At 41.2% G+C, this 16,171-nt stretch overlaps 1 protein-coding gene across 1 annotated transcript in view; it reads left to right on the top strand.

The window, feature by feature from the left end:
- Nucleotides 1-16,171, top strand: part of RASEF (RAS and EF-hand domain containing) — a 255,588-nt gene that overhangs the window by 49,094 nt on the left and 190,323 nt on the right.

Below are 16,171 nucleotides of genomic sequence, written 5' to 3'. Positions count from 1 at the left end.
CTTTTCTCAGTAACCCAGTGGGGAGCCGGCTTAGCAAAGATGAGAATAAGGGACAGGCAGGGCTAGGTAGGAAGAGACTAGGTAGGGGGTAGGTGACTAGGGTCAAGCAGAGGGTAAGTAACCTGGCTCACAGAAATCCCAGATTTCGAGAAATGTTATAGACAAGATATTAACCAGAGAGAAGGGAACTAACATCTACTTTGTTTGTCCTTAATGTTATAAACAAGATATTTACCAAGTTCTTTGGTCCATTTTCTACAAAAGACTAACCATAAAAACCCTTAGGGGCAACCCATTTGGGACTCCTCTCACTCTAGAGAGCTCCTTTCCTTTGAGTTCTTACCTTCACTTAGTAAACTTTCACTTCACTTCATTCTTTTTTCCCCCTGAGAATCATTCTTTAACTCCATGAGACAAGAACCCTGCAACAAAACGGAGGCAGAGAGAATTTCAGAAACTTGCCCAGTGGTGGAGTCCAGAATTAAATCCACTCGGGGTCTAGCTTATGAGCTCACACTCAGTACTCTAAATTTAAGTTCATTTTCTTTGGCCACAATGGAGCTTTACTCAAGCCTCACCCCTTCATTAATTTAAGCAAATTCATCCACTCATTCAACAGTGAGCTGTTTCATTGTTGTCTCCACCCCTTCACTGTAGTTCTATGGGGACAGAGACAACCACATTCATTCTGTCTCACAGACTTCCACAGAAGTCTCACAGGAACGTTTGACAAATGAATAAACAAAAAAGAACAAGTGCTTCAGAGTTTTTGCATTTGTTGTATAAATTAAGAGGAACAGGAAACACAACTGAGCTTTAAAATTACCTCTTCTGGGTCAGCAAAGGGTGGGTTTGAGATGTTTGGGTGGGTTAAGTGGGCATTTTGACAACATGGCTTCTCCTTTGGCATGTTTAATTGTGATGTTTAACGGACATCCTTGCAGTTTAAGATGACACTTTTAAAATAAAACTCTCTCCTAATGATGACTTGAGCCCTGCCACTCGATGGGAGAATCAGCAGAACTTGTAGGATCTTATTTGGAATTGACATTCTCTATTGTAATTTTGTTCCTGTTTATTTTTAAATTTTCTTTTTGTTTCACTGGAAAGGAAAGATGATGCTCAGTTTTAAACGTTAAAAGTGTACAAGTTGCTTTGTTACAATAAAACTAAATGTGTACACACAAAAAAAAAATTTTAAAAAAATTACCTCTTCTGGACCAGGAATCTGGAGTAAATATCCCCATTTATTTCTACACCATGAGATAGGGAGGTAACTGTTTTTCTACCCCCCTTTTTTTTTAAATGAATGAAGAAACTAGCGCTAAGTAACACTGATCACTTGTGGAGCTAGAATTTAAAGTATGGATTTTTTGCCAGAATCCCAAATCCACAATTTTCCCACATACCACATTGCCCGCTGGAACATCTAGAATGATGTAGTAGTGGCTAAGGAGAAGGTAGAATGTTTTTTCTAAGTGACAACTGAAAACTGAAAATTGGACTGTGATTGTGTTTTTCTTTAGCCAGTCAATAAGCACATGAATGCTGAGAGAGGGAAAACATGTAAATAAGAGCAACATGCTGTGGCTAAGAGAGAGCCCCTCCTTTACTGTTGTTTCACTTGGGTCCTGGCTTAGAGAATCCTTCAACTTCACATGAAAATGGGGGCTGGGAATAGAAGTGTTTTCTCTATCAGCTCCTTCCATCATAGGCTGGCCTGAGATGAAATTGCAGATTATTTTGTTTTATTTTAAACTAAGAAGATACTGTGTAAGCACAGAAACGGAGCAGTGGGTTCTGATGGATTTGTGGGGGAGACAGTTTGCTGTGGAGTCTATAGTGCCTTTAAAATTTGTGTTGTGTTTCCAGCTTTATCTTCCTGGAAGATTCTCTTGTGTGTTCTAATAATTTATCAGGGTACTCGTGGTTTGGGTTGAGGTGAAGCCAAACTCCATTTCCAGTCTGTAACTGATACCCTTTTTACTTTTCCCAGCTGTTCATTTAATATGGTTAACATTTTTGTTTTCTTCTCTCCCATTTGATTGCCCTTTCCTTTATTCCCCTCTGCTGGCTCTCTTAATGTTGCTAGTTTTTGTGCTGTCTCCTCCCTGCCCTTGCCTTGATTTCCTTCCGCTCTGCCTCCTGGGCCTTTGGGGATGGCAGTCCATTAAGCAATCCTGTTGGCTGCCTTGAAGAAAACCAGCATCCTCTTATGCCTGTAGGTGGCACGTGCAGACTGCAGTCCGTGGAGGGGCTGGGCAGTAGGGCTGAGTTCTTGGAAGATTTCAGTGGATTGCAGGAAACAGGATTGAAACAATGAAGCACTGGGGTCTTGAAAGAGCTTGACATTTACCAAGGAATGAGAAACAGACCTATTAAGTAGACATCTGTTATCTGTGTAGACTGCCACTGTGAGTTCTGCACCCTGCTCTGAAGTAATTGCCAGCTGGGATTTTAAAACATTTGTTTTTTTCTTTGCCAATTTGGATACCTTTTATTCTCTTTGTTGTCTGATTGCTGTTGCTAGGACTTCTAATACTATGTTGAACAAGAGTGGTGAGAGTGGGCATCCTTATCGTGTTCCTGATCTCAACGGGAAGGCTGCAAGCTTTTTCCCATTGAGGATGATATTTGCTGTGGGTTTTTCATAGATAGATTTGATGAAGTTCAGGAATGTTCCCTCTATCCCTATACTTTGAAGCGTTTTAATCAGGAACGGATGCTGGGTTTTGTTAAACTCTCTCTCTTCGCAGATGACATGATTCTTTACATGGAAAACCCAAAAGACTCCACCCCCAAGTTACTAGAACTCATACAGCAATTCATTAACGTGGCAGGATACAAAGTCAATGTACAGAAATCAGAGGCTTTCTTATACACTAACAATGAAAATACAGAAAGGAAATTAGAGAATCGATTCCATTTACTATAGCACCAAGAACCATAAGATACCTGGGAATAAACCTAACCAAAGAGGTAAAGGATCTGTACTCGAGGAACTACAGAACACTCATGAAAGAAATTGAAGAAGACACAAAAAGATGGAAGACCATTCCATGCTCTTGGATCGGAAGAATAAACATTGTTAAAATGTCTATACTGCCTAGAGCAATCTATATTATTAATGCCATTCTGATCATAATTCCACTGGTATTTTTCAAAGAGCTGGAGCAAATAATCCTAAAATTTATATGGAATCAGAAGAGACCTTGAATTGCGAAGGAAATGTTGAAAAACAAAAATAAAACTGGGGGCATCACGTTACCTGATTTCAAGCTTTACTACAAAGCTGTGATCACCAAGACAGCATGGTACTGGCATAAAAACAGACACATAGACCAGTGGAACAGAGTAGAGAGCCCAGATATGGACCCTCAACTCTATGGTCAGTTAATCTTCGACAAAACAGGAAAAAATATACAGTGGAAAAAAGACAGTCTCTTCAATAAATGGTGCTGGGAAAACTGGACAGCTATATGTAGAAGAATGAAACTCGACCATTCTCTTACACCGTACACAAAGATAAACTCAAAATGGATAAAAGACCTCAATGTGAGAGAGGAATCCATCAGAATCCTAGAGGAGAACACAGGCAGTAACCTCTTCGATATCAGCCACAGCAACTTCTTTCAAGATATGTCTCCAAAGGCAAAGGAAACAAAAGGGAAAATGAACTTTTGGGACTTCATCAAGATCAAAAGCTTCTGCACAGCAAAGGAAACAGTCAAGAAAACAAAGAGGCAACCCACAGGATGGGAGAAGATATTTGCAAATGACAGTACAGACAAAAGGTTGATATCCAGGATCTATAAAGAACTCCTCAAACTCAACACACACAAAACAGATAAACATGTCAAAAAATGGGCAGAAGATATGAACAGACACTTCTCCAATGAAGACATACAAATGGCTATCAGACACATGAAAAAATGTTCATCATCACTAGCCATCAGGGAGATTCAAATTAAAACCACATTGAGATACCACCTTACACCAGTTAGAATGGCCAAAATTAGCAAGACAGGAAACAACGTGTGTTGGAGAGGATGTGGAGAAAGGGGAACCCCCTTACACTGTTGGTGGGAATGCAAGTTGGTGCAGCCACTTTGGAAAACAGTGTGGAGATTCCTCAAGAAATTAAAAATAGAGCTTCCCTATGACCCTGCAATTGCACTACTGGGTATTTACCCCAAAGATACAGATGTAGTGAAAAGAAAGGCCATCTGTACCCCAATGTTTATAGCAGCAATAGCCACGGTTGCCAAACTGTGGAAAGAACCAAGATGCCCTTCAATGGACGAATGGATAAGGAAGATGTGGTCCATATACACTATGGAGTATTATGCCTCTATCAGAAAGGATGAATACCCAACTTTTGTAGCAACATGGATGGGACTGGAAGAGATTATGCTGAGTGAAATAAGTCAAGTAGAGAGAGTCAATTATCCTATGGTTTCACTTATTTGTGGAGCATAACAAATAGCATGGAGGACATGGGGAGTTAGGAGAAGGGAGTTGGGGGAAATTGGAAGGGGAGGTGAACAATGAGAGACTATGGACTCTGAAAAACAATCTGAAGGGTTTGAAGAGGTTGGGGGGTGGGAGGTTGGGGGAACCAGGTGGTGGGTATTAGAGAGGGCACGGATTGTATGGAGTACTGGGTGTGGTACAAAAACAATGAATACTGTTATGCTGAAAATAAATTAAAAAGATGATTAAAAAAAAATTTTGTTTTTTTCTATTTGGCTTCAGATGTTTTCTTTTCCATGGGCAGGCCGGCCTGTTTGTATTTGAATTAGTCACTTGTCATTTTGGGCTATTCATTGGTTATGTCAGTGCAGAGCCAACTAAATAATTAAGTTATTATCCAAGAGTTAAGAGCAAGAACTCTGACCCTTCCACTTATGAGCAGTGTATCCTTGGGCAATTTACTTGGCTTCTTTGTGCCTCTATTTTTAAAGCATTAAGTGCCCTGTGTTAGCAATTATTGTTATTGTGATTACATGGTGGTCCCTGATACAGATATAGAGATAGCCCACACACCTAAGGGTTTTTTTTTTTTTTTTTTTTCCTTTTAAGTTACTGGGTTTGGGATTTCTGATATAATCGACATATAATTTCCTGACAGTGGTGTTCATGCCATCATTGTTTATGGTCAAAAACCTGTGGAAAGAGCACTGGGCTTCCAGAATCTACAGGTTCCCTTAAAACTAAAACTGTGGTCCTCCTCTCTCCAGATCTGAGTGTCCATCTCTAACAAGCAACAGGCACCATTGGCCTAGGCAAGAGCCAAGTCCTCTTACCCCACTGTGCCCCAATAATGCTCAATGTGCATCACAACAAAAATAAGGTCAATGCAAGGCAATACACAGACTCATTTCTGTAGTCCCAGTATCTCACTCCTTGTTGGGTTAGTCCAGTGCTGCTAGGGCTTGTGGGGCCAGCCTAGAATGAGTATGTTCTTGACTTCTAAAGAGAATGGAGAGGGTGGAAGAGAGAGTCTTTCCATTCTTCAGTTCTGCTAGCATGGGACCACCAGGGTTTGGGGGTCTTTTGGTTGTTGCTGAGAACAACTGGGTCAGTACCCCAGTAGGATCATGGCTACCTTTGCCTGCTCGCTCCTGTTGGCTGACCAGTTATTTATGGGGCAACTTGCATGATGATAAACATGTTCTTGGTGCTCTACACTTTCAGCATACAATGTGTGTCCCAAAGGAACTTGGACCCTAGCTTATCAGAGGAACCACCTGTGGCTATCTTACAACATCATTGAAGCCAAGGAGAGATTGAGGAACTATTCCAGATTGAAGGGGACCAGAGAAACATGAGAACTAAATGCAAAGTGTGAATCAGAAGTGAATTTGTTTCTTAGAAAGGACATTGTTGGGACAGTTGCTACACATGAATGGAGTCTGGGAATAAGAGAGTCATAAGGTGTCAGTGTTACTTTCTTGCTTTTGATGGTTGTAAGTTATGATGGAAAATGTTCTTGTAGAAAATCTACACTAAAATATTCAGAGGTGGTGGAGTACCAGGTGGGCAACTTATAGGGGGAGGGTAGGTGTCTTTGAACTTGGAGTAACAACCACTCTGGTGTGCTTGGGACCGTCCCAGTTTTGGCATTGACAGCCCTGTGTTTGGGAAACCTCGCTGTCCCAGGAAAATGATTGGTCACCCTGTTTTTACTGTGCCAGCAGCTGTTCTGGAAATTTCAGTTGTTTCAAAATAAATGTTTTGGTGAAAAGTAAAATAATTCGAGTAATAACAATTCAAGTGGCTCCTGCAAGGATGGTTAAAGAAGCAGTACGTGATTCGTCTCCAAGCAATAGGACAGGTAGGAAGCGGTGGAGTGGGCGGAAGTGATCACAGTCGGCAGGACCCGCCAGGGGCAGGTGAGGGTCCGTGTGCGGTCTGCGAGCTCCTCATGGTGCCCCCCATGCGCCATTGTGTGCGGTGGATCCTGCACCCCGTGGTCTGAATCCAGCTCACCTTGACCTTGTTGCTTAATTATTCCATTCTTCAGTCTCCTCGTCTGTAAAATAAGAATGCTGTAGAATGTGGGTTTCCAACATTCTGAGCGGCAGAACCCTTTCCAGAAAGGCAGTCTTACTATTTCAGAGGCAATGGAACTGCTCTAGTTGAAGTGGATGACGCGTGTGCCGTCCTGCCAAACCACTGGCCTCACCCAAGCCTGCTACCTTGTACTCTTATCTTCCCTGAAACCCTGGGGCTGGAGGAAATGTAATGGAAGGCACTGGGCCGGAAAATAATTGTTATTTATGATCACCTTTTTTTCTCTTCACATAGTTACTATTTTGTATGTGTGTGTGTTTGTGTGTGGTAAGAATACTTATGATCTACATTCTTAGCAAGTTGCAAGTATACAGTTCAGTATTATTAATTATAGTCACTGTACTATAAATTAGATCTCTGGAATTTATTAATCTTATAACTGGAAGTTTCTACCCCTTGACCAATACCTCTCCATTTTCCTACCTCCCAGCCCTTGGCAACCACAGCTCCTCTCTTTTTCTGTGAATTTGACTTTTTTGGAACCCATGCCTAAGTGATTTCATTTGGTGTCTGTCTTTCTGTGTCTGTCTTATTTCACTCAACATCATGTCCTCTAGGTTCATCCATGTTGCAAATGACAGGATCACCTTCTTTTTATGGCTGTATTATATATATATAATTCATATATATATGTATATATATACATATATATACATATATATGTGTATATATATATATTAAAAAATTTTTTTCTTATCCATTTATCCATCAACACCTAGTCTGTTTCCATATCCTGGCTATTGTGAATAATACTGCAATGAACATGAGAGCACAGATTTTTTTTTTTTAAGATACTGATTTTATTTCCTTTGGATTTAGACCCAGAAGTGGGATTACTGGAATCTACAGCTACAGCACTTCTACTTTTATTTTTTTGAGAGGAAACAAACAAACAAGAAATTTAAAGGGAACCTATGGAGTAGGAGAAAATATTTGCAGACCATGTATCTGATTGAAGTTAATATCCAAAATATGTAAGGAACTCATATAAGTCAATAGCAAAAAATAAAATAAAAATAACCTGCTTAAAAATGGACAGAAGGGGCACCTGGGTGGCTCAGTGGGTTAAAGCCTCTGCCTTTGGCTCAGGTCATAATCCCAGGGTCCTGGGATCAAGCCCCGCATTGGGCTTTCTGCTTGGCAGGGAGCCTGCTTCCCTTCCTTTCTCTCTGCCTACTTGTGATCTCTGTCAAACAAATAAATAAAATCTTTTTAAGAAAATGGACAGAGGATCTGAATAGACATCTCTTCAAAGAAGACATACAATGGCCAATATATGAAAAGATACTCAACATCACTCATCATCAGGGAAATGCGAATCAAAACCACAAGACATAACATCTCACAGCTAGCTGTTCAGATGGCTGTTATTAAAAAACAAAAGATAGAAGGTGTGAAGAAAAAAGAACCTTTTTGCCCTGCTGGTGGGAATGTAAATTTGTTCAGCCACTATGGAAAACAGTAGGGAGGTTCCCTTGCCTCCTAAGATGGATGGGTCCCTTTTCCTTAGAAAATTCCATGATGCAACTATCTGTTACTTTCAGGACAGACATGGTATCTTCAGGAATCATTTCTCAAAGTGCATACATGTATGTTTAAGAGAAAGTGTCCATTTAATACTATTTTGTATCAGCATTATTTGTATGACACTATAATTTGTCAGTAACGCCTGGGAATGCATTTATTTATGAGATTGATTTTCTACTGGGTGGAGAGTCAGATCAGCCTGCAGACACTTAATGGGAATGGTGAAGGGGAGGGTAGAGGTGAAGTCTAGGTCAATGGAACATGACTATTTGAATATAAGGTCCTGGTCCCAATCTGAAATTTTTTTTTTCCAAAAACAACCTGACAGTCATTATACTTTTAGGATAATGATTAAGAAAATTCACAATGTCAAAATACTTCTCTGGGCTCAGAAGTTGTTTTTATTGGACCCTGAATTCTAGGGTAATTTGTTTTTTACCCAGGCCATTGTCACATAAGCTCACATAAAGATTCTTCAACTACTTGTAGTAACTGATTCACCCCACTTCTGGGGTTCTGCAGCCTTCTGCTTGGGCCAAGAGTCTTCTGGCTAAATTTTCTCTTATCTGGAAGCCTCCCCACCTGCTGTTCTGTCTGCTTGGAACATTCTTCCCTCTGTTCTCTTGGCTGGGCTAACTTGGTATGAAATTCAGGTCTCAGCTGAGATATTATCTCTCTAGATGTCTGTTGATATGCCTCTCCCATGACACCCCAGCATCTTGAGCTCCTGTGGTTAGCTGGGATGATGTTCTGCATGGGGACAGATGGAGAGGTAACCCCTACTGACTGGGAAATAGTTGTATTCAGAGAGCAGTGAGGATGAGACATTTCCTGAGAGGCCACAACTCAGCCACACTTCTGAAGGAAGTAAGGTTTTAGAGGAAACCAGACAGAGCTCACCCAGAAAGTTACTTCTGGACTCCACTGACTGATAGCTCAGAGGAGGAATGTTTGATGAACCTGGAGAAAGTAAAGGGACACCTAGAAGGTATGTTCTAGGCAGACAGTATAGAGGGTTCTCAGAAATTGCCTTGTCTCCCACAAGTGACTGCATACTAGTGTCAAGAACCATAGGGCTAAGTGGTTCCCCTGTCCCTGGGGGTGCATCCTGCAGGCTAAAGTCAGGAAGGTGTGCAGAAGACCAGAAGAGTCCCTTCTGAGGACCACCAAAGGTGTCACAGTGCAATTCAAGGCTGACAGTTCCAGAGGCGAAGAGCCCATCCAGAAACTTCCTGAGGGTCCCAGTATAACCCCAGTCACAGCTCCAGTGGAAAGAGGAAGGAATCAGATAATGTGGGGTTCACTTTAGGGTCCCCCAAACTGATATTAACCACAGAAATGAATGGAAACATGCCATCACAGAGAGAGTAGAAGGGACTATTATGGGGAGAGTGCCAAGAGGTGGTCAGAACAGAGGCATGCAGAGTTCTACTAAAAACACTCCTTCTTTGATAACTCAGAAGCAATTTGATCTAACACATCCTGAAAGTTATTTGGACCCTGAAGTTGCCTGCCTTCCAATGAAGGTGGCAGAGGGCTCTTTGGAGAATGCTGCTTTTCATGGATGTTCAGGTGTCAGTGTCTTCTGTGGGCCCAGCACAGATGCACATGGTGCCCATGGCAGCACTTGGTTTGACCAACTGCCACCCCCTAGGACAGAGGGCAGATCAGTACAGGTGCGCTGAGTGGTCACCAGACAAGGAACTCATGAACAAATGGAAAAGATACTGCCTTCAACCTTATCCTATTTCCAGACGTATTTCTATAACTGATTTGAAAGGATCCTTTCCATTCCAAGGTGATGGTGATGAGCAACTGTGTACACCAGAGCTAGAGGCCAATGTGCTGGAGACATATTTCTATTACTTATGCATGTTGAACAGATCAGGAATGTCTCTTCAGAAAAGAGGAATTCCTCTTTGCCTTTCCAGGGGCCTAGAATATATGAATCAGAGTCAGTAATCACACCTTCAGAAGGAAGGGCAGGTCCAGAAGGGCCAGCCTGGACAGAAAGACCAAGCGGTGGAGAGATGGGGGGGATAGCATGCAGCTGTAGGTGAGGGGGGCCCCCATCCCCAAGGACAAGGCTGTGCCAAACAGGCAGCTCTGGAGATCTGGAAGAAAGAACTTCAAGGCAACTATGGTATGAAATCAAAGCTGGGGAAAGGGTTTCATGAGCATCACATTTGTTGACACTTGTATCACCTATCATGTGGCCGCTGAGGATAAGCCACAAGCTTCTGGCTTCATCATGTGCTTGATGTATTAATGTATTAATTCTTCGCTTCATTTTCCATAGATATAAAATGGGGATTGTCTTGGTCCCTCTGGGCTGCTGTAACAAAAATTCCGTCGACTGTGGGGTTTAAACAACAAACATTTATCTCTCATAGTTCTGGAGGCTGGGAAGTCCAAGACCAGGGTTTCAGCAAATCCAGTGTCTAGCGAGGGCCTTGCTCCTATATCTGTGCTATGTCCTCAACGTCGCAGAAGCAGAAAGGGGAAGCAAGCTCTCTCATGACGCCTCTAAGGGCACGAATCCCATCATGAAACCCCCATGACCTCATCTAACTCTAATGACCTCCATGACCTCATGTAACCCTAATGACCTCCGAAAGGCCCACTTCCTGATACCATCACATGGCAGGTGGGTCTCAACATATGAACTTTGGGGGGACACAAGCTCTCAGTCCATACCAGGGATAACTCGAAGTATAAACTTTGAGATATTATGCAAATACTAGCTTTATTTTGGCAGACGAAAACCATTAGCTAATTAAAAAATAATCTCAGAAAATATTTGAGAATGAGCAAAGCGACAGCATTCTTTTTGGCTGAAGAGATCTCTCTCTCAGGTGCCTGTATTTTTTATGAGCAGAATGATTCTATTCATTCTGCTGTCAAGTAGTTTGTGTGGAAATAAACATTTTATGCCTTTGATGTAAAATACATTTTAATAACCTAGCATTAGAAAATAGAATTTGAGACCTGTACCCCTGGGGATAAAAATATATGTTTATAAAAAATAAAATTTAAAGAAAATAGAATTTGCCTCTCCAATTTGAGGGCCGTGTAGACAGAAAATGATTAATGCATTTTCATTTCATAGAATAACTCAGGTTAGGAATACACAATTTGCTAGGTCTTTAATGCTAAAAAAAATTCTTATTAGAATTCATTCTTTTTTGTTTTTTTTTTGGAACAAGGTTACATGATTGGTTATAAACAGTAATAAAATAGAACACTCGAAAGCTATTTTGAGATACAGCGGAAATTGGAGAAGATACATATTAAAGTAGGCTTACAATATTCTTATAAGATCTGGGAAGCTGAGTGGCATGACTTTCAGCGCTGCAGATTCTAGAGGACCCCTGTAAAATCCAATCCATGTGCTTAATATGAAACGTGATGGATTTGTAACTTTTTATTTTGTACTTTTAGGGAGGTTATGTTCTACTTCCCTTAAAATGACATCCAGAATGGTCAGCTCTGGGAGAGATCAGGAAATGGTCTAATATTGCATGTTCAGCTCATAAATGTGGAGATGTGAAGCCAAGGTTTGACTTCCCTTCTCTCACATAATATTATCATTTTAAATAGCTAAGTATCAATACGGGCAATCTTCTGAGAAATTAGTTCATACTCTAGCTTATACAATGTGGTAAAATCAGTTATGTATTGGCCGTCTACCATGGCAAGATACAGGGTGTTATAATGGACACAGAAGGGAAGAAGGGATAGTTACTCTAGAATATGAAGTTCTCTAAGAGAAGTGCAAATAAAATGCTTGGAGAGCAAAAGGAGAAGTTGTTATGCTGGTGGAATCAGAAAAGGCTTCATTTAGCTGATGGTAAGTGAGGTTTTGAAGGAGTAGGGTAGGAGTTTAACAGGTAATAAAAGGAATACCAGGAGGCCTGGGTGGCTCAGTCAGTTAAGTGTCTGACTCTTGATTTTGGTTCAGGTCATGATCTCAGAGTTATGAGATCGAAACCTGCATCCCCAGTGCAGAGTCTGCTTAAGATGCTCTTTCTCCCTCTCCCTCAGGCCACTGCCCCCCCTCTTTCTCTCCCTCTCTAAAGAGAAAATAGAAAAGGAAAAGAATATCATTTGGTGGAAATAGCATGACTATAGTCAAAGATGTAAGATACTTGGATTTATTTTAAAGGAGCAGTGAGTTTTCTAATGCACTGGCTATATTTGGATTATTTCATTTGCAAGTGATGGAGACACTGCTCAGATTACTGAGGTAACAAAAAATGTATTGGTTTGCTTATTTGAAGATTTGTTATGGTTTCATCTAGCAATTCAACACAATGACATCAGCATTCAGCTTCTTTCCATTTCTTGGCTTTGCTTCCAAGATGGCAAAAGCCCTCATCCATCTTTCCTATTACATTTGGGTATGGGGCAAAACTGTGTAGACGTGTCTCCTAAAGCAGACTTCTCCAAAGAGTTCCTCACTTGTTTTGTGACCTTGAACCAGTACCGGAATACAGAAGCTGAAGTCAAAGACTTGAGTAGAAACTATGGCCCTGCCACTTCTTGACTGAGTGGCTTTCGTTGAGTTACTAAAACTCTCTGAGAGTCAGTTTCATCACTTGTAAAATGGGTATGATATTTATCTTGTCTATTTAAAGGGTTATTGTAAAAGTTAATTGAATAAAGTATATGGAAGTACTTTGAACATTACCAAGTGCTGTGTACATGTAAGATAGGATTAGTAAAAGTAATATTAATACTATGTGTATTTGATAAATCCCAAATTCTAGAACTGTCTTATCTTTTTAGTATATGTTTACACCCCTTTTATAAAATAGCCCCATGACTATCTTAACAGTCCTCCTCCTCTTCCTGAAAGCAGTGAATGTTTACAAAGTACTTACTTTGTATGTGCTAAGCATGTTTCATGCAGTGTTTCATTTATTCCTTCCAGCAGTCCATTTTACAGAAGAGGTCACTGAGATTAGGGAGGTGAGGATCTTGTCCAGGTTCCCCTGGTTAATACATGGCGGAGCTAGTGCCCAGCCCCATCTGAGAACTCTTGCTTTGAATCCCTCCAGTCTACTTTCTCTGCAGACTGATTTTCTATAGTCCAGTAGGTCATTAACACCACGTTTCTTAACCGGTTCCTGTATATGCCCATGCCGCCACAGCTTTAAACTCCTGTATGAAGGAGCCTGCAGTAATCTCTTCTGGTTTCCAGTTGTCCTGAATGCCACCCCCAGAATGTGACTGTGAACTTTTGGTTGAATATAATTTGATATGAAAGCAGCTGTATGTTGTACCATGTTGACGTATCGTTATGTTAAATTGCAGCCACTGTTCTCCATTAGATTATATGTTCCCATGGTTGGTTTGAGCTTCCTGATGTAGAATCCATTTTTCCTGCTTCATCCAATGTCTTTGGAGAGTGCAAGTGATTTAATTCCTGAAATGAAATGTATCAAAAGCACCCAAAAGTTTTCCCTTGGTAAGTTTTGGTTCTTGCCAATAAAACCTGTTGTCCCCCTCAGCTCTTATGTTCCATAACCAGTGGAAGCACAGGGCTTGAAGATTATATCTTACCCTCAGATGTGGTCTCTGGACTCCAGACACAGGCCTACATCCTCCTGACTGACACAGACATCCAAATGTTTCACTGGAGCTCCATATTAGGCAAGTCTAAAACTACAACCATGGGTCCCTGTTCCCCATCCCATAACAGCCCTGGCCCTCTATAGTGTCTTCCATTAGTGCCTGGCACCCCTGCACAACCAGCTGTCCGCGTCAGAACCCTGACGGCCATCCTGACTCTGCCCCCTTCTTTACCTTCCATTGTGGTGCCTTCCAAATCCCATGAGTCTTTGCCTCCTGAATATTGTTGATTCTGGCTATTGTTCTTCCACTCATACTTTGACCCTCTGTTCTCCCTGGAGGACTATAGTAACCTCCTACCTTGTTCCCCGTAAATACTCTGACCTATTCCTCCTCCTGCCCTCAAAGTGATTTCTTTTTTCAAACATCTTAAAAGGTCACTCTGCAGTGGACTGCCATTGTCGTTAGAGTGATGGTGACCTTCACTAACACATCCTCTGGGCTCAGCATGGCCCCACCCCTGCCTCTTGCCCTCTTCACTGCAGCCACAGTGCGTGCTCGGTGCATTCAGTCCCTTGGCCACAGTGCTCTTCCACCCCCCCACCCCGCCTTTCCACTTCCCTCCGCACCACGAGCAACTCACCTGGATGACCACTCCAGAGTTGAGCTTAAAGCCCCAGGGCCGCTCCCCACCCCACCACCCCCAGACTAGATCAGGTCTATTAGTCTCTTTGCTCTCAAGGCACCCTGTTTTCTTCTTTCTAGGAACTTATCTAAAATAGAATGAAATAGAATGTAAGGAGAGTCTACAAGGCCAAGGTCAAGTCTGTCCTCACTTGGAACTAGCACTGTGCTTAGCACTTCATAAGAGCTCAAGGAGTGCGTGGGTGGCTTAGTCAGTTAAGCATCTGACTCTTGATTTGGGCTCAGGTCTTGAACTCAGGGTCGTGAGTGCAAGCTCCGTGTTGGGCTCCGTGTTGGGCTCCATGTGGAGCCTACTTAGATAATAATTGGGCGCCTGGGTGATCAGTGGGTTGAAGCCTCTGCCTTCGGCTCAGGTCGTGATCTCAGGGTCCTGGGATTGAGCTCCACACCCGGCTCTCTGCTCAGCAGGAGCCTGCTTCCCCCTCTCTCTGGCTGCCTCTCTGCCTATTTGTGATCTCTGTCTGTCAAATAAATAAATAAAGTCTTTGAAAAAAAATAATTAAAAAAAGCTCAATATTTATTTATTGAATAAATGAGTAAATAAATGTAAAGTTTGTAGAAAGCTGACCTCATTTTTAGTGGATTGCTGTGATCTATCATTTCTAATATATCTATGTATTATATGTGTAATATATACACATGACTATTATATGGTCTCTATATACATTTCCATTTTTGCTAGCTTAAAGAATTAAAAGTTGGGTCCTTTGAAGAAATAATTCAGATAACTATATCTTCCTCTTTTAAATACTGCTTCTTTTTAAAGCAATTTCTGTTTAAAATTTTTCTAAAATACATTACAAAAGCTCTCTGTCATTTCAACGTATGCTGGTCGTAAATACTTGACAATCTTGACAATTAATCTTCATTATTACCTATGGTTCTGTTTGCCCTTTTATTATTATCATCTTTCTCACCCCTGAATCATTTTAACAGTCTTACTATTATGTCTTTTTCCTAGCCTTATTTTCCTTCCAATCTGCTTTAGATCTAGAAATTAATTAAACATACTTGTTAAGCTTATGCATTAAGTAAGAGTTAATAAGGCTTTGAGTGAAAACCTAAGGAGCAAAGTGCATGGTTCTATGCGGCAGAGTGATTTTAGCTTCCTCCGTGTATGTCCTGGGCTGGCTTTTGGATGCCCAGAATAGTCTGAGGTCTGATAATGTAGGAAGAGAGATATTACCATATTTATTCATGCATTTAGGAGCTAGAGTATTTAAAATAGAATGCAAATCACTTGATAAATAGAACTGAAGAGAACACAAACCAAGCATGAAATTGCACCAAGTCATTTTCCCTATCTACATACTAAGTAGAGCTAGATCTTCAGGAGGTAACTAATTTGTAGTTAGGAATGAGGAAGTAGAAAAAACATCCCATTAATATCTACAGTTACCCAACTGCTATATGTTGGCCCACACGACAACTCACATTTTATTCCAAAAACATTTCTCAGAATTCTATTTTTTTTAAATTATGAAATGGAGCTAGATTGCTTAAGGAATTGCCCCCCACCCTGTTGCCCTGGAATCTGATTAGTATTTGGAGGTGTCTCCCTTAGCAAGACCTCTGCAAAGAGAATACCCAAACTATGATGATTTGCAATTATTTCAGCAAGATATGATGCTAGGAAGATACATTCTTCCCTGCTGTGAATCTTGAATGGGCCATTTCTTAGCATTCTGCTGCATGTTTTTGGTGCAGTTTGAGGCTGAAGGAAGTATGCTATGTGGAGAAGAACCTCATTCCAGACAGAGACCTGAGGCCGGTGGCCATCCCATCAAAG

Source organism: Lutra lutra, chromosome 13 (genome assembly GCF_902655055.1).
Source record: "Lutra lutra chromosome 13, mLutLut1.2, whole genome shotgun sequence".
Lineage (NCBI taxonomy): Eukaryota > Metazoa > Chordata > Mammalia > Carnivora > Mustelidae > Lutra > Lutra lutra.
Note: the sequence above shows the minus strand (reverse complement) of the source record. Positions and strands in the feature narration are given on the sequence as shown.